The sequence below is a fragment of the Eretmochelys imbricata genome, chromosome 11 (assembly GCF_965152235.1).
Source record: "Eretmochelys imbricata isolate rEreImb1 chromosome 11, rEreImb1.hap1, whole genome shotgun sequence".
In the NCBI taxonomy this organism is placed as follows: Eukaryota; Metazoa; Chordata; order Testudines; family Cheloniidae; genus Eretmochelys; species Eretmochelys imbricata.
The window spans coordinates 42,455,391-42,474,327 of record NC_135582.1 but is presented as its reverse complement, the minus strand read 5'-3'; the positions used below and the strand labels follow the sequence as shown (position 1 = coordinate 42,474,327).

Genomic DNA, 18,937 nt, shown 5'->3' with positions numbered 1-18,937 from the left:
TGCCCCGGCTCCCTTCCCCGGGCCAGGAGCTGCCTCCCGCCCCGTGCCTGCCCCCAGGCACCGGGGACCCGCCTCGCTCCCAGCCCCCAGGCCGGCCGGGGCGGGCAGCCTGCTGGCTCTGGCCCGGAGGCGCAGCCTTTCGGGAAGCGCTTGAGCTGGGCTGCTCGTCCAAAGTTTGCGCGCTGGGGGAAAGGTCCCTGCCTGCCTGTCACAGCACCACGCCGCCGAGCCGTGTCTGGCGGAGCCGCGGAAGGAGGCGGGCTGGCCTGGCCAGGCTGCGAGTCGGGGACTTCCTTGCGAGCGAGAGAAACCGCGCCTGTCTTACTGCGATGACACTGAAGCTGAATTCTTGCCTATTTCTGTTTTCCAGACCTGTCTGTCTAACCCTTGGATAAGCTCCCTGCATTCTGAAGCAGCTCCCGTTCTTCCCAGCCGTCTCCATAGACTGTGTGCCCTTTTATTGCCACCCTTTTCTGATTTTCCTTTCCTTGTGCTCTACCTTCTGGACTGCTGCTGTTGGGGTATTTTTGGAGGGGCGGCTGGATGGAGCATGGTTGGATTGTCTATTCCAGGGGTAGGCAACTTATGGCACACATGCCAAAGGCAGCGCGAGAGCTGATTTTTCAGTGGCACTCACGCTGCCCAGGTTCTGGCCACCATTCCTGGGGGCTCTGCATTTTAATTTAATTTTAAATGAAGCTTTTTAAACATTTTAAAAACCTTATTTACTTTACATACAACAATAGTTTAGTTATATATTAAAGATTTATAGAAAGAGCCCTTCTAAAAACGTTAAAATATATTACGGGCACGTGAAACTTTAAATTAGAGTGAATAAATGAAGATTCGACACACCGCTTCTGAAAGGTTGCCGACCCCTGGTCTATTTTGTTAGTAAGCTGTGGGGCCAAATGCTGCCCTTCCTTAAACGCCATAATTCTGCCCTACCCTAAGTAGATGTGTTCCAGCTAACATCAAAATGCCTGTTCCTGCACCTGTAAGTCCCATGCAGCCAGATCAAACTGGAGGAATCGGGGGAGGCCGGGACACATTAAGCTCCTTCCGTTTGTGACACCAAACTAAGATGCTGTCTCTGTAGATTGTGCAGATCTAAGAAAAAAAGAGGGATGCCCATCTTATGAAGTGCTTTTGATAAGTAGTTAAATGGTATATGCTGGTATTTTAAATTGTGTAATTAGGCTTCAGAGTTAATACCCCATGGAGATTGATGGAGCAATTCACCTTTCTGAGCTATTTTTTCAGGCTTGCTTGCTTTATTTATTTGTAGACTCAAGCAGAAATCACTAAATCAGTTTACGTTCTCTTCAGAATCTGAAGTGTGTTTTGTCTTTTGTTTCTGCATTTGTCATTTGTGTACAACCAATTGAGCCAAGGTTGGAGCAGAATTTGGCCCTGTGACTTTGGGTAAGAGAGGTTCAGATTTCCAAAGCATGAAACTTCTTGTTATCCCTTTTTTTATTTTTAAATGTTGCTTGAGAAGGGGGAATACATTTGGCTAGAGCCAGGCATACAGGAGTGATGTGCAAGATTCTCCCATGATGCTCTGCCAACTTGCCTCTCTCCTGACCTCCTGCCCCCCCTTGCCATATCTTTCCTCGGCAGAGTCTGAAGGTTTTGGAGATCAGACATTCACCAGGGAGCCAAAGTGACCATCAGACTCCTTTCAGGTGTTGCCTAGATAGGTGATTTTTGTGTGGTTTTTTTTTTTTTTTTTCCATCTTCTCTAGAAATGGAAGGCTATTGCTGAGCTGAAGCAAACAACAGCCTGCAGGCCTGCCCCAGGCGACAGCCTTGTTAAGCATAGCAAATACCATGGCTTATAGTAGAAAGACGCAAGCAGATTCTCTGTGCTCTTAATACACGTGGGGAAGGTGTATGAAAAGTGGGAAAACATGGCTGTTCTAATGTGCTCCCACCTGTCTGGCCAGTGGGAACACATGAGAAGAGAGCAGGAACAGAAAGACTGAGAGGGTCAGAGGAAAGCTACACAGGAAAAATAACTTTTTTTTACAGAAAACCCTCCAGCAGAAGCATGGTAGGTATGTGCTTTCCCTTGTAGGATGGTTAGCTATTTTTGACAGTCTCTGTGGTTATTCTTCTTCCATTCTTTCTGTCTCCAGCTGCTGCTGGTTTTTTTTTTTTTTTTTATCCTGCCAGTATATCTTTGCGTATATCTACAGTACAGTGGTACTGATGCAGCTACACTGCTATAGTCCTGTAGTGTAGACACTTGCTACAGGAAGGAAAGGGGTCGGTCTGTCACTGTAGTAAATCCACCCCCTCGAGAGGTGGTAGCTAGGTTGACAGAGGAACTATTCCATCTACCTAGCAGTGCCTATGCCGGGGCTTAGGTTAGCTTAACTACATCTCTCAGGGGTGTGAATTTTTCACATCCCTCAGCATGTAGACAGATCAACCTACATTTTAGATGTAAGCCAGGCTTTTGTCTCTTCCCCACTTCTCTCTGCTGCTGCTTTTCTGCTCCATGTTATCTTCTTCCCATGGAGTTCATTGGGATTTTGGCCCTTAATGTGTGTCTGTCTCTTGCATAGGCCCTTGAGTTACGACTTAAATCACTATGTTGTCCAGTCTCTCTTCCAAAATCAGTGAAAACGAATGTACTAGGAATATTATGTGACACACACTAAAGCAACCTGTTTGGCTGTCTTCTCTTCAGAGTGGAAACTCTCTGGGGCAGGGTCTATATGCAACATAGAATAGTTAGTCTAGCACAGTGAGGGCCTCATTCTTGGATTCAGTTGGCAACTAACCACAACCATAATAAATGGTCATACCTCAGTTATTCCTTTTCAGATGCACACACTCTGTATAGCTAACTTGAAACTAAAGGTGGCGAGAACCAACAGTTCTGCAGCTTTTTGTTGTTTTGCAAATCTTTTCGTAATGCTCTGGATACAGCGTAACATTTTCGTTCAGTATTTACCATCCCATCTGCCTTGAAATGGGAATTACAAGCACTTAAGTTATCTTGGTGCACTCCAGTATTTCTTTAATAACTTGAATGTCCTCTACTGAAATGTAACTTTCTACAGTAACACACCACTTATTGAATGGCAGCAGATATCCTTATGTCTCCTGTAGGAATGAAACTCCAAGGGACTATTCTTCCTTTTTCACCCCTGAAGTACTCACACCAGGATCCCATAGCTGCAGCTGGATTCTGGACTCTAGCCCTCTTACTTACACAGTTGCTTCTGTGCTTAGTGTAGACCCAAAGAAAATCTGAACTGTATTGGAAGCAAGCCTTTACCTCTGGCAAATTGTGCTCTTTCATTCCCCCCAGCCCCTGCAGCCTCACGTAAGACAAAAATAAGACCCTAAATGTAAGATACCAGAGGGGCCAATGACAGGTGGGTGCTATCCTAGCCTCTTTGTGAAGGCTGCTCATTAAAAGACAGTGTAGTAGGACTGCCGGCAAGACTGAATCTCGATGAGACGAAACTTAAAAGGGAAATGACCTGACTGAGTCACTCCCATGTTTGCCCAGGCGCTCCGACCGACCTCACCAAGGTCAGCTAAAAGAACACCTGGAGTACAGCGACAATGGCTACCAGTCATACTGCACTGTCTGCTGCCAAAAGGCAATGAGCTGCTGCTGTGTAGCAATGCAGTACCGCGTCTGCCAGCACCCAGGAGACATGCGGTGATGGTGAGCTGAGCAGGCTCCATGCTTGCTGTGGTATGGCGTCTGCACAGGAAACCCAGGAAAAAAGGCATGAAACGATTTCCTGCCGTTGCTTTCATGGAGGGAGGAAGGAAAGGGGGAGCCTGAGGATATGTACCCAGAACCACCTGTAAAAATGTTTTTGCCCCATCAGGCATTGGGATTTCTACCTAGAATTCCAAGGGGCAGCGGAGACTGCGGGAACTGTGGGATAGCTATCCACAGTGCAACGCTCCGGAAGTCGATGGTTGCCTCAGTACTGTGGATGCACTCCGCCAACTAAATGCATTTAGAGCATTTGTGTGGGGACACACACAATCAACTGTATAAAAACACTTTCTACAAAACTGACTTCTATAAATTCGACCTAATTTCGTAGTGTAGACAGCCTCAGACTGCAACATCCCTTCTTTATTGTCCCTTACCATTATCTCACTGAAATTCTTACATCTACCACGTTGTTTCTCTGTTTGTAAAAATTGCCATGCTTTCTTGGAAGCAGAAAAGACTGTACCTTTCGGCTGGTGGTATAGTAGCAACACAGAAACAATAATCCATAAGTCTCCCCAAGGAACAGAGCTCTTCCTTAAAGGCACATACACTATCTCCAATTACATCATAGTGGTGCCCTTGCATTACAACTCAAAAATCACTTCAGTCTTGACTAAATTGAATATCTGGACCTTCGAGTTACTGTTTGGAAACAATGAGAAAAGATATTGCGCCTCCCCCCCCAAAAAAAAAAGGGGGGGTGGGGGGGGAAAACTTGTCTAAAGAATTTGTGAAATGGGCAACACATGTATCCAAAGCCTAACAATGAGCTGCTGTGAAATGGTGTAAAACTTCCATTCTGATTAAAAGTGGGTGTTCTCACTGATTTCTCTTCTTCTTCTTGATAACTTGACACCTCAGGACTAATTTAGACACTTTCTCCTTTGTGACTTCATTCCTGCATGTGGTGTAGTTTTAACTTTTTTTAAGCACTGGATCTGGTGTAATATGTATTGTAAAGGGGGAGTGTGATTGTGTCTGGGTTCACAACTGCTCAATAAGTCTCCGTACGTTTGAGAGAAATTTCAAATAAGCATTGCTGTTATAAGTTGCAAACAAGTCTCCTATTTTGGGTAGGATAGCTTTTATACTTGGCAATATTAAAGGGAAAATACTAGAACTGGCTTTAAATAATAGGTCTTGAAGATATACATCGTATTGCATCAAGTGCATATCAAAGTGTTCACATTCTTCTATTTGATGTTTCTTCTTTCAAAGAGGATCATGAATCATCTGTCAGTTAATCAGCCATGCAAGTTGCTAACTTATACTAGTTATCAAATAGCCCAGGGAAATGCATTATAAAAAACCTAATTTAACGAAGTTGTCTAGGATGCTGCTTTGTAGGGCACATATTGTTGAACAAAAATAATGAAATATTGATGGATTTTTGCAGCAGCCATTCCTCTTGCAATATCAGTTTGATGCTCTGAGCTGTAACATTGACACTGTGTAGATTAAGGCTGAACATGAGATACAGTTTGGCCACTAGCATGCGGCATGATAGATACAGCATACGAAATCTGCAGAACTATTTCAAGAAAGCAGCAATAAATTTTTTTTTTTTTCTGTGTGGAATTATTAGCAATGTGCTGGATAGTTCTTGCATGTTTTCTACATCTAGATACTTTTTTTCCAAGAAAACATACAATGAAATCAGTGTCTGGACCACAGTACTCCAGTGTTAGGGGTTGGATAATTAAATAATAGAGATGGTCTCAGCAGCATTTAAAGCTAGAAGAATAAAAACCGACTGCTGTTGAGTCTTAAGATTTGAACCTTTAAAGGATGCTACAGAGCATTCGACATGGGGGTTTTGCAAGATGAAGAGACTAAAGACCCATGCCTATAACGGAATGACATACAAAGGCCTGAAAGAGCTGCTCTCTCCAGGCCCAATCCAACTGCCATGGAAGGCTGCCTGCCACTGACTTGGAGGGTGTCAAAATTATATCTGGTAATATCGACCTCCTCTCTTGTGGGTGCAGGTTAAACCAAATCTGAGAGAGTAATGAAGTTGAGAGTAGTAGAAAGTTTGCCCAGCTCTAGTAGGAGATAAATTGGAAACACATCAAATAGCTTGACCTGCCTGTTTTATAAAGTGGATTATTAACACTGTGTCAAGTTATGATGCCTGTCTAGGATGTATTTCAGCATTTGGTTCTAATTACAGATAACTAAACTTTGGATTTAAAACTCCTCATTTTGTAGCTAAATTACCTTCCTGATATAAACTCAAAGATTCCTTTGGCTTATTAAGATGTTTATACAAGACTTGCCTTCTTGAATCTTTCCATAGCGTGTATACACTATCCTGCTCCTCTTAGGGCTTGTGTCCTTTGAAGACTACCCACCCTCCACACCATTATTACATCTTTTTATTTTTGTTTAGTGCAAACTTGAACATGCATCTAGCCATAGAGAAAATACAGGATGTTCTCTGTACTGTGGAAAAGAAAAGAGGCTAAACAAATAGCCAATTGCGTACTAGACCTAGGTGCCTTTCTTAGCATTTTTTCTTCTGGCTTCAAATGTCTTGTTGCACATGCCACTATACGTACATTTTCTGAAGGGGTGGAGCGGGGGGTCTCTCTCCTTTCAAATATTTTTGATGAACTTAATGGTGATTAAAGGTGTGAGATTGAGATCACCCTGGAATGCGAAGTACTCTGACAGCTGTATAGGTACAATGTAGGAGCAGCAGAGCAGACTTCTCCACTAATATTCTTCAGCCTTGACCTGGAGGGGAGAACTTCTAGTCTTGAGAGGGGAGTAAAACTTATGTGCCCATTCAATCTTTGGCCTCTCTTTGCTGAGACTGCTATTAGGGACCCAGCTGCCATGTGGAAAGGTGGCCACTAGGAACTGGACTGGTGGTAGACACTGTACAGATTCCTAGAAAGACAATCCCTACCTCCAAATAGTTTAGACTCCTAAACAGAGAAGCCTTCCAAAGAGATTGAGGGTGGGGGGGAAATACAGAAGCACCGAGAGGTGAGGTGATTTTTCCTAAGGTAATACAGCAAGTTTTGTGACAAAACTGGGAATGCAACCTAGATCTCTCGACTCCCAGGCTAGTGGATTATTCACTAAACTACACTGCTTCTCAACATAAGGCTATCGCCTCCCACTGCTCAACTTTATAAATCAGTGAACAGCAGGGGTTAGTCCACTTTATTGATCTTATATTGGTTACTCATCTGTCATGCTCTATTATTATGTTTTTAAAAGTCATCCACAGAATCAGAGTTTAAAACTTGCATTTTAAAAAAAAATTTTCAAGAAGTCTTTTTTTAATCTAAAAATTGTTTAGAAGTAAACAGAGCAGCATATGCAAGGGAGCCTTTTGGGAATTAAGCCTGCAGAGTTAACTGTGTCTCTGTTTCGAATTCCAAATGCTCTGAACAAGGGCCCATTCAGCTCTTTGGTTATAAGTTATGCTGAATTGTATCAAGAAGAGAGAAAGTGAATCATAGAGAGAAGCTTCAACTTAGTGTTTAATTCTGTTGCTTTTGTTTCAGTAGCTCATTTTTTGAGTGATGAGGCAGGATTCTACTTTCTTTCCTGTTTCATTGGCAAAATTATTTGCCTAGAACGTAACTTGTGCAGGTCATCTGCTAATTGCTAGCATCTGTGAAACTCTACTAGGTTATATAAGCATAGCTAAAAAGTCAGTAAAACCTTGCATCGTTCAGATTTGTCCATTTTATACTCCATAATAAGAGCTTGACTTTGTGACTAACTCGCAACGGATAGCAAAATCTTAAGAGGGCAGAGGTATGAACTGAAAGCTGTGAAATCCTTTAAGTCACAGAAATGATATAATAATGTGTCATTTTATTGTCAATACAAGTGTTATAAAGATCAGACAAAGTATTGTGGTGCTATATTTGTAAGGAGAGTTGTGTGTCAAGAGTTACTCTAGCAGCTGAGTCTGCCAGATAAATAAAGCTGAATTGTCCCTTAGCCAGACTGCAATGGTAGTGATAAACCAAAAGGCTTGTGCTCTAAAATGTATCGCAGATTAGACACTCTCAGTGACAGAGCAAGCTGAACTATTCAATCTTTTCTAAAAGATGAGTCCTCAAATGGGACACATGTACAATAGAAATAGTTGACTAGAGAAATATCCCTCCATGTGAGAGATCGTCCAGGGCTCACTGATCCAAGTTGGTTAAAGTCCCAATGTTTATAATGCTCAGTATGTCTGAGACTTCTGTTGACCAACATCAGCCACTAATTACTGATACCTAAGGGAACAGTACTTGTATCCGATGAAGTGGGTTTTAGCCCACGAAAGGTTACACCCAAATAAAGTCTTTTAAGGTGCCACTGGACTCCTTGTTGTTTTTGTGGGTATAGACTAACACGGCTACCCCCTGATACTAAGGGAACACAGTCAACTTGAAATATAATGAGTCAAAATTTTAGTTGTAGATCATGTCCTCTCAGTCTCCCTGCTGACTTGTGTCATACAATCACATTTTCCAGCTTTGTGGTGTTTCCCCTTTGCTGGCTAACAGACCCTCACAGACAGAGGAGACCATGGAAATGACTGCATACAAAGTGCAGTCAAACGTGCAAAACAACCAGAAAAATAGTTTGTTTTTTGTAACAGTTCTCTTAAGTGTTTAATTGTAGCAATTGAAGGGGAAAGGGATTTCAAAGAAATGTGACTTCAGTTGGGTGTCCATTTTTAAACCAAAGGTCCTGCACTAATAGCTTAGAACTGTGTGCTCTGGCTTCACACTCGGACTACCAAAAGAAAAGGAGTACTTGTGGCACCTTAGAGACTAACCAATTTATTTGAGCATAAGCTTTCGGGTATTTTTTCATGCTTTGTGTGTATAAAAAGATCTTCTGCATTTTCCACAGTATGCATCTGATGAAGTGAGCTGTAGCTCACGAAAGCTTATGCTCAAATAAATTGGTTAGTCTCTAAGGTGCCACAAGTACTCCTTTTCTTTTTGCGAATACAGACTAACACGGCTGTTACTCTGAAACTCAGACTACTAAATCTTTAGGCCCTATAAAGCCAGCAGATCCAGCCACCTGAGATTTTCCCTGCCTAGGAGAATCCCCTGGGTAGCACAGAGCCTTTGTAGTGGCTCCTACACTACTGCCCTCTATTCATTGATGAAGGGTGTCCTGCTTGGGGCAAGGGGCCATGGCTGGGACATTCCTAGACCCTGGCAATCCCCAGCTCCTAGAATGGCCTTCTAGAGCCATGGAAGATGGATGTAAATTACAGCAGCTTTTTGCCCCCTTCTGGTCTTGTACTGAGTGAAATGTGCGTGAGCTGAAGATCTGAGCCAGGGCCTTGGCATCCATAACCTGTTTTCAGCTGAATTCAAGATGATACTTTTTCAGCTCCCATTAGCGCAGAGAACAGTTCATTCAAATCAATAGATGTGTGGCTTCTGATGAGAACTTCCCATGAGTGCAGGAAGATCCTTCCTTTTTGTAGGTAACCCAACCTGAAATCTAGCAGGTTTCATATCTGGTGTCTGCTTTCTTTAATACTTGAGAGAGGTGGGAGAAGAGAATGACCCTCTCTCCTTCCTCCTTTTACTAAAAAAGACTCAACCCCCAAAAGCTAGTAGTAGTCTGTTGTGAAAATGTATTTTCTGACCAAATTTACTGGACTGATCAGCATTTGATCTGTATGGACAAGGTCAACAATTAAATATTTATCTCTTGTCTCTTTCAAATCACTTTACAAACATTAACTAATCCTCCCAACTTGAGCACTGTGACCACTATCATTTTGGCATCCTGATAGCCACATTGCACAAGCAACATTAATGCTGGTATTTCCTTACTTTTCTGAGTGCTTGACTTTGTGACCTGAATGTTCTTCTAATGTAGTTGTTTGGATCTAATTTCCTACAGTGTTTGCCTTTTAAAAAAAAGAAAAAACCTGAAAAACATCATGTGGAACATTCTGATTCACCTTTAGATCCACCAACTTCTGCCACTTGAGTTAACAGGGTAACTGATGACGATAGTAGGTTATCATCCTCTTTATGGGTAGCCACTAGAGGGAGACAATACAGGCTACTTTTTTTTCTCAGTGGGTTTCACAGAGAGTTGCTGACAGCAGATGAATGGTGGGACTCGGGAATCCTGAGCTCTATTCATGCTTCTGAGAGGGGAGTATATCTAGTGATTATTGTCCCACTTCACCCTCCCCGACTCCGCTCCATGTCCCCCTTTCTCCCAGTCCACCTCCTCACCCTTCTTCATTCTAGCTGCCTCCTCCTGTTCCACACTGCTTGGGCACCATCCAAGGGGGAGCTTTGAGGCATGGGAGAGACAGTCTTCCTTCTCTCAGTCCCTGTGTGTGACACCATAGTGACCCATGGCAATTGCAGGGGAAAGTGTCTCTCAGTCCCTGCAGTCCTGGGCTGGACTATGTTCAATGCAGACTGAATCTTCAGCTACCAAACTCTATCAAGTCTCTCCTGAGCATAATTTGGGCTGATTTGCACAGGGACAGCAAAAGCACATCCCTGACATTAGGGTGGCTTCTCCCTGCCAAATTTCAAGCCGTTGTTCCAAAGCATGGAAGCGCGAGAATCTCTCAGTGAAATGATAGAGTATTTTAACGTGGGCGAAACAATGTATTTTTTTCAGAACTAGGTCAAGAAAATAGCTGAACCACTTTGGATGAACTATTCCTTTTTAAAAAAATCGTCCTGAGGCAGTCACCCAGCATGGAAAATTTCAACACAAATAATAGTTTGGCCCAGTTATAAGCAACTGAAAACAGGGTCTTATAATGGGAAGCGTCAGGCAACCTTAACCATGGGCATCGCTACCTGTACTACCTATTACAAAACCTTTAAAATGACCTCGAACCACAGAGCGGGGAAAATAGCTAGTCTATAACTCCATGTTCTTATTGCTGTTACACTCATGCTCCTTCTGTTTCTTACACTCACTTGTTACAATCTAATTTAAGACTAGATACAACCTCTGTGGGACAGAGGCTGTGTTTGTACAATAGGGCTCTGATCAAGAAGCACCGGAAGCTCCCTAAAATCAGGGGGGTCCACCAGTGCCTGGACTGCGGACCTGCACCCCACTCTGCCCCTTCCCCCCCGAGGCCCCACCTGCACTCATCACACCCCATACCGTTTGTTTCCCCTCAGGCCCTGCTCGCTTCTCTCTGCCCTACGCCCCCCGTTAAGGCAAGGGGGAAGTCCCCACCCACCCCCCGCCCCGCTTCTTCTGACACCCCTGCTCTGATCCTAATTGTGAGCTATGGCAATTCAAATAGTAACACCCTAGTGAGGTAGGTTATAAAAGTATTCCTGTTCTGATCTTACACATAGTGAAATCAAGGGAGAGGTGAGGTGAGGGGAAGCACCCCAAGGCCTCAGAGAATGTGCACATCAGAACCTGGTCTAGAAGTCTGTAGCTTCTAATACTTGCTCAGAACACCTAAGACCCTTACTGTTTGGCCTCAGAGTGTTAATATATTTCTAAAACAACATGCAGCTGTGCCAAACAATTGCTCAAATTGTATCTAACACCATAAAGCTACAAAGGAAAACAGACCGCTCCCAGCATTTTGCTTCTCTAAGAAGAAGCCACAAACCACATTGCAATGGCCACACTGAGGACCCTGCTTCTGTGTTCTCAAATCAAAGCTCGGTGTTTGTTCTAAACAGGTGACACTGGGTAGGGTGGAAAATAAAGGAGTTATTTTTGTTTTATAGCAAAACTCATTTTAGAAGTTCTTTGGATGGGCTGGGCTGGCATTCTAGTGGCATCACAACATATTATCTTGTGGAGAGTCAAGTTCTGAGTCACTTTTCATTTGGGGGAGCATGTCAGGTCTCCAGGAGCAGCATGGATGCTCTCTGAAGTGAGCGGATTTAGCCCTCCTTTGCTAAAAGTGGGACTGTAACTCAAGTGAAGAAAATGAAGGGGCTCTTTGAGGTTTCAAGAAGGTTTTGGAGGAACCCCTAAAAGAGGTAATTTGATTGAAACGGTGAGTGTAATTTTTTAAATTTTCTCTCTTTCGAATTCCCCAGTATGGTGCACTTCAAAGTGAAGAATATAAGGCCACATGCTTCCTTGTACCCCCGAGACACCTAAAGTAGATAAAATGGGGTCAGAGCAATAACTAGAAGTGTCCTGGTTAATAGGTAGAGCCCACCTACCACTCCCAATCAGAACCCTGCATAGTCAGGCCCTCTGAGATTTGACATGGTCTCTCTTTCGTTAGCATGTCCTGAATGTGAGTGTCTGTATATTCTGACTAAAGTGAAGAGGAAGACAAACTACCCCACTGTTATGGGGAACTAGAATGTGAAGTGTTCCATGACTGACAAACAGCACAAGATGACTGGAAAAGTTCCTTTTTTATTTATCTAAAATGAGAAATTGCATGGTAGAACATCTGCGCTCTCACAAGTGCATTGCAGGGTAAAAAGCTGTTGATGCATGTCCGTGTGAAGGCATGTTAGAGCCCAGACTATAATATTGTAGGCAATTCACAATATCTTGATGATAAATTCTCCTCTTAGGAGAGGCAATGGTGATTTGAATTGCTTACAATTGGATTGGTGCAAGACAACGCCATTCTTAAACTGAAACGACTTGGTTTTTGGCTAAGATCTCCCTTCAGTGCTGATTCCCAGAAGTTTGTGTTGCTAAGGGATTCTGTATGGCATAATGCCAGCTATAAAATTAGAGGAATTTTGTTGTTGAATGCATAGTTGTACAGGGGGTACTATTTGCTTTGGGAGCATCAGACACAAATAGGCAGTCAAGAATCTTCAAAACTAGTATTCACAATGGCAATTGATTTTAAAAATACTTCTACATGGGACTTTTGCTTAATTGGGAGAATAACTTTGGACAATTACTAAACGCATCAAAGAGTTAATGTAAATCTAAGTTATTAACATATCAGAAGTAAGCTTGGCAGAATTCAGTTTTATTTCTTTTCTGTGGATTCAGCTGTTAATATTGATGATTTTTATCAATTCTAATAATTTTTTTCAGTTTTCCAGCCAGGGCTGCCTACTACTCTCTGTAGCACCAGGGGCACTGGATCTTTGCAAGCTCAAAGTATGGGGAAGGCTGTGGTCCTGGTGGGGTAGAGCAGAGACCCCTGGCCAGGACTGGAAGGAGGACAAACTGCTGGACATGGGGGAGGCCGTTCTTCTGCTGAATGGTTCCTGCCAGGGGACAGCTTGTGAGTGAGTGGGGCCATGGCAGTAGCACTGCAAAGGGCTCCCTGCGTGGCCCCAGAGCCGGGATACTGTATCCTTGTGGGCGTGGGCTACACTCAAGGACTGCTATGAATGGATATTGTTTTCACATATTTCTGTATGTCCGGTGAAATCAAAATTGACTGATGATTGCCAACTTAAATTGAATGTGCCAAGCCTATATGTAACCCTGTAGCTATAAACATACTGTCTAACAGCTGGTTTAGCACAGTCCTCTGCTGGTAATAACAGGGAAATGGATGAAGTAACATTCTAATCTCCTGTAGCACGTGGTAATGCTTGGAGGCATGCCCACAATACTGACAGCATACCTGCCAGTCAGTCCAAAGAGCACCGTACCTATGCCTCTTATGCCTTAAGGAATCTGACCCTTAGAAAACTCAAACAATGAGGGAGAGAGGGTTGGCATAGAAAGAACCTCCATAAAAACTGTGAGTCTTGCACCTCAGTGCCTTTCCCACTGCCGGGGCACCCTAACTTGTAAAGGAGAGGGGATGTTTAGCACTATCCCTTGGCTGATACTCTATTCTCTATGCTCTAGGTTTACAAGTATAGTACAGCCCTGAGGGAAGTAATCTTAGTTAAGATGAGTTTTGGAAATTGGATTGTAGTATATTTTTACTCTATAAGTAATAACCTAACAGAAATCTTCAGACAGCCTACTTTCAAAATATACAGTGATAAGGGTCCTCACTGCCCCAAGATAACATTGTTCGAGCATATATCCATCTGCTCAAGCACAAATTCAATATTTCCTTTCTCCACTGAGGACCTAACCGTCTACTGTTTATTTTTTCATCTTTGAATAATCAGATGCTTACTGTCTTTTACACTTAGCTGCATTATTCCACGGAACTCCTGCTGACTTGACATTGGTGCCAGATTGCTTGAAGCCAGAACACCAGATGAGTGCCTTATCTTTCACTCTTAGGCTGCATTTTAAGGGGCTCCTCCTGCTTGCCAAATTCAGTATGGAGCCCAGTCTATCCAACCCACTACAGCCCCTGTCTAGTGTTGGTAACTGTTTCCTTCTATTTATGTAATGGATAAAATTCCACACACTTCTCTGTTAAGATAGAGAGGTGGTCCCCTAAAACTTTTTCAGGTTTAATTCACTAAAAAATTGGTTGAAGGGGGGGGATTTGGAGCCAAGCACTGATAATGGGCAGTGAGCCTTTTGCTTCTAGATTAGCAGTTTGAATCTCAGCCAGGTTAATTGTAACTGAACATCATTGCCATATAATGTCTTTTGGATGGTCTACGTGAAATGAGACACAAGGTGGGTGAGCTCATATCTCTTGTTGGACCAACTTCTGTTTTGGTGAGAGAATGAGTGAGTTGTCTCACATCTATTTCCAGTGGGACAGGTGCCCGCGTCAGAAGAGATGCTAGCTAGCTTTCATGTTGAAAGGCATGAGGTGGTCAACGACTGAATCCGCATAAGTCTAAACTGCTCCCTCAGCCAAAGCAAACGTCCATTTCAGGACAGGGCATGTGCACACTGGGCATGGTGATCTGAGGAAACTTACATGCATGCAGCCAGTGCTACATCCCTAGGGCTTAAGTGGGATTTCAGTGATGCATAGGCCTTGAGCCTGCCCTCTGTATGTGCCCTCTCTGAATAAAATGGATCACATCAGTGTCCAAGGCTAATTAATAGCAATCATTTTTTAAAAGCTAGTGGAAACCGACTGTGATCTTGCATTCCTCACTCAGCCAAAGCTTCTATTCATGTGAAATTGCTAGCAGTTTTACATAAGAAAGGAGCAGAGGATGCTATCCGTAACTCATCAGAGGTGCAAGTCACTATTTTGTTAGCAGACGGTCACACTGAGATACACACGCTGCAATCTGAGGTGCGATATGAAGCTCAGGTAGACATATCCACAGCTGCAGATATTAGGAGAGATACACTGGTGTGGGTTTTAGCGCAGGCTGTACAAGCATGCCAGGGACCCTGGGTACCTACTCACATTTTGTTGAAGCCTGCACTGCCGCATATACACTACAATTTTTAGCCATGCTAGTTTGGGTGTGTCTACAGTGTAGATGTCCTCTCTGGTTCCGACTGGTGATAGCACAAGTGGGAATTTGTGTGTGTGTGTGTGTGACTCACCCCGGGTCCAAATTCAGGCAGGGTTCAGATAGAAACAAATTCATATGGCAGTGTCCTTCTCTTCCTCGACCACTGTTGTCATCTTCTTTCTTCTCTTGAGGGGGACTCCAACCCTGTGAACCAGGTTGCAACACCCAGAGTGGGCAGCTAGGCCCATCCCAGTGGCAGAGAAGCTGCTGCTGTGGGGTAAGCTTGCTCTCCACTTTTCCCTTTGCCCCAGGCCTGAGACCCACCTAGAACCTTCTTGTGCCCCACTAGAGGGTCACAGTCCTTTTTTTTTTTTTGGGGAAACACTGCGCTAGATGATCAGTAATATCCCTTCTGGCCTTAAAATCTTTGCCTCTGTGAAAGTTACATTAGCGCACAAATTCTAAGAGCATGTATGGGGGAGAATGTACATAACTTTGTTAATACATATTTTTAAAGTAAAAAAACTGGACTAAAATGAATATAAAATATTTTGTGATTCAAGAATTTGGAAAAGAGAACTATGTTAATCTGTTCTAGCTGAATGGTGGGTCTCATCTAAGGTCAATGGGAGTTCTGATTTTGTAAAGTATGCTGCATCCAAGTATGCAAGCTACAGAAACTCTTGAGATCACATCATATGGTTTCTGGTATGAATAATCTTTAGAACTCATGATGTCTGCTAATAAGGAATTGCTGCTGCTGTACTAAACTTCTTCCTTTTACCATCACCATCACCACAATCTAAAGGCAATGTAGCAGAAGGATAAGTAGCTAGCAGACGTGCCACTAGCAACCCAATATTCTAGAAAAATGTTGGAGGGATTCCACTCTAATGCTTCCCAGAAGGTGAGTGTGGCACAAATTCTGATTTCACTTCCAAGGGTTTTATACTAGTCTGTACAATGAAGTCAATGTAGTTAGACCCCTGATTTGCATTGGAATAAAGGAGAGAAGTGTACGGCCCTATATTTGTCTGTAGTAAAAGTGGCCAATTTTTGGGTGGGGGGGAAATGACTAAAAATAACCAGAACTATTTTTTTTTTAAATGCTGCTGGGTCACTAACTCCCAGTCTTTTGGATCATATCTTAGGGCATGGCTACACTGGAAGCAGCAGCGCTTTGAAGTGTGAGTGTGGTCTCCCAGCGCTCCTGGTCATCCACCTCCATGAGGGCATTAGCTCTAAGTGCTGGGAGCCTGGCTCCCAGCACTCGGAGCCTGTTTACACTAGCGCTTTAAAGCACTCTGACTTGCTGCGCTCAGGGGGGTGATTTTTCACCCCCCCTGAGCCAGCAAGTTAGAGCGCTATGACATGTAAGTGTAGCCAAGCACTAACTCTGTATTCAGGTGTGGAGTACTGTCTATAGAAATGCTGCAGACTCAGAAATCAAATACTATGTGGATATGAACAGCCACCAATTCAGTTAATCATAATAGAAGTCCTTTGTCTGTCTGATTCTTGAGATTAGACTAAAATTCTGAGTCATCTAATCCAACATAGGATTTCCACAGCTATCTAGATCTTTTGGCAGCAGTAGGTAATGTGATTACTGGATCATAATAACAAAAAAACGTACAGAACTTCTTCAGGAGTTTACTGATATTCATGATATTTCCTTTTTTTTCGAGCCAAACAAGTAGCATTTCCAGAGCACTATTTGTCAGTTTAGCAACTATTACTCTCTTAAAGTATGTGGGAAAGCTTACAAGCTTCTCGATCTCTTCATGGTACCAAGCAAAGATTTAGCCATATGACTGGGCGTCCTGTAGCTAAAACAGTGGGCGGAAACTTGAAAACGTAGTCTCCTCTTTGCATACGCCTCTTAGCTGTTATAACTTTAGGTGCAAACCTCTAAAGAGCTTGACGTTTACGTTGGAAAAGCATTCAAAATTCGCTTATCCGAACCTTTTATGAGCTCTCCATATTAGGTTTTGATGCAAGACTCCTGGTTTCACAGAAATGGTATGAGAACAATGTCTTTTGTTTTTGTGGTGTTTCAGTTCTTCCAAATGATTTCAGCAGAGATGAGTGAAAACTTTCTTTCTAAAGGAAGTTACCTGAAAATTTTTGGTCCTCAAAGGTTCAGTTCAGGTTCTTTTTGACTCAGTTCACTCATCGTTCTACCATGTAAGGAATGGGAAAATGTGCTTATATTTGATATTTGTGAAGGAGCCTCTTGGGCATCCATTAAATATTTAAATCTCACTACAAACCATTGGTGCCAACAGGACACCTAGCCCTATATCACACATGCTCTAGTTCACCCCAATACCAAACTCCCACTGTTTACTAATCTACAGCCCCCATCTGTGCTGATAATGAACAAGAGGAAATGGAAACAGCAGGGATTATAAACTATTGAAGTCCCAATTTCCATGCCTGAACATAACTCTCTCAGCATATATTGCCTATCATATGCCTGCTTTGAAGTTTGAACACCTCTCTATTAGTGTCCCAATTCTTGTGATATTGGAAGATTACTGTTGAATATTAAAACACAAAAACGTTAAGAGAACCTGTCCTTAAAATATCTGTGTATACGTTGGCCTTTGAGTGTTAAAGCAAAGCAGTATGTTAAGTTGTTAAGGTTGCTATTGAATTAAGAATGGAAGTAGGAGGTTATTTAGCCCCAATATGAAAATGCTGTCCTTTTAAGAACCTCCTCACAGGATCATTGTAAATATTTTTATATGGAAAAATGCTTTATTTTAAAAATGAAATAGCTTTTAAGATAGATAGATAAATGGCTTTGCAAGCATTTAAACAATTTTCTGTCAGTAATTCTGACTTCAATCCTAAATTGCTTCAGACAAGAGGATGAAATGAATCATGTGGAAATAGGATATAACACTACTTACTATATTCTGAAGTTCCTCAGAAATATCTATGCACATATCTCTATATTGTTCTTTACTTAACTGTTAGCAGTTCCACATACTGTAGAGTTCCTGCATTCATTTATATCTTGCTTGTTAAAGTTCAGGACCAGTTATGGCTGTGATTGGAACATTAGAAATAGAAAATATTTCTCACAATATTTCACTAATCAGTGTGTATCCAGACTGTCATATTAGTTAAGTATATGTGAATCTCCACATAACAAATATGCATGGTCCAGTTCTTTGAGGCGGGCACTAGATCTGGCATATTTACCACAAGTAAACTCTGGGGCTAAGTATTCCCCTTTTGTGTATATTGCATTGTCCAATATACTTGCAAGTGTTTTCGTAAACTAGTGGTGCACTTGTTTTCAAGTCAGAAACCTCAAACATTCTATGATTTTTCATTCTACACTCTCAACCCATCTGGGACAACAAACATTGATATAACTTGTCACTACAGCCACGGGTATTAGCATCTTACAGTAGCATATCTGCTTGTGTTTATAATGAATGGTACACAGTACTGGTACCTAAGCTAATAAGCTGCACGGTGACCTTTGGCTCAAAGGTTCAATCAGCCTCTTAAGTGTGCTGGTGTGGCAGAGCATCATAATATGACATTGCTACCACAGTTCTCATTGGTGTGTATTACAGTCCTCTTTGCTACATCCACGATTCACTCCTAATAAGGGTAGTCTCTTTTTCAATTGTAAGTTACTGTAGTATCAGTGAGGGAAATATCAGGACCAACTGTAAAAATCTGTCCTTTCCTGTAACTTACTGTCTTGTTACTGCATATACCACCCCTTCTTTGGTTATATGGGTGCGCACAAGGAGGAACTTAGTTATGTCCTGCCCTCAAAAGAGGAAGGGATGACTTTGTTTCACAGTGTACATAGGACACACCGCATTAGTTATAAATGATTAGCTCACCTCATAATGTGTTGGGTAACCATAGGGAATCC

The 18,937-nt window shown here is 42.5% G+C and overlaps 1 protein-coding gene across 1 annotated transcript in view; it reads left to right on the top strand.

The window, feature by feature from the left end:
- The window catches only part of WIPF1 (WAS/WASL interacting protein family member 1), a 77,052-nt gene that overhangs the window by 520 nt on the left and 57,595 nt on the right, over nucleotides 1-18,937 (top strand). The gene's annotated exons all lie outside the window — the stretch shown is intronic.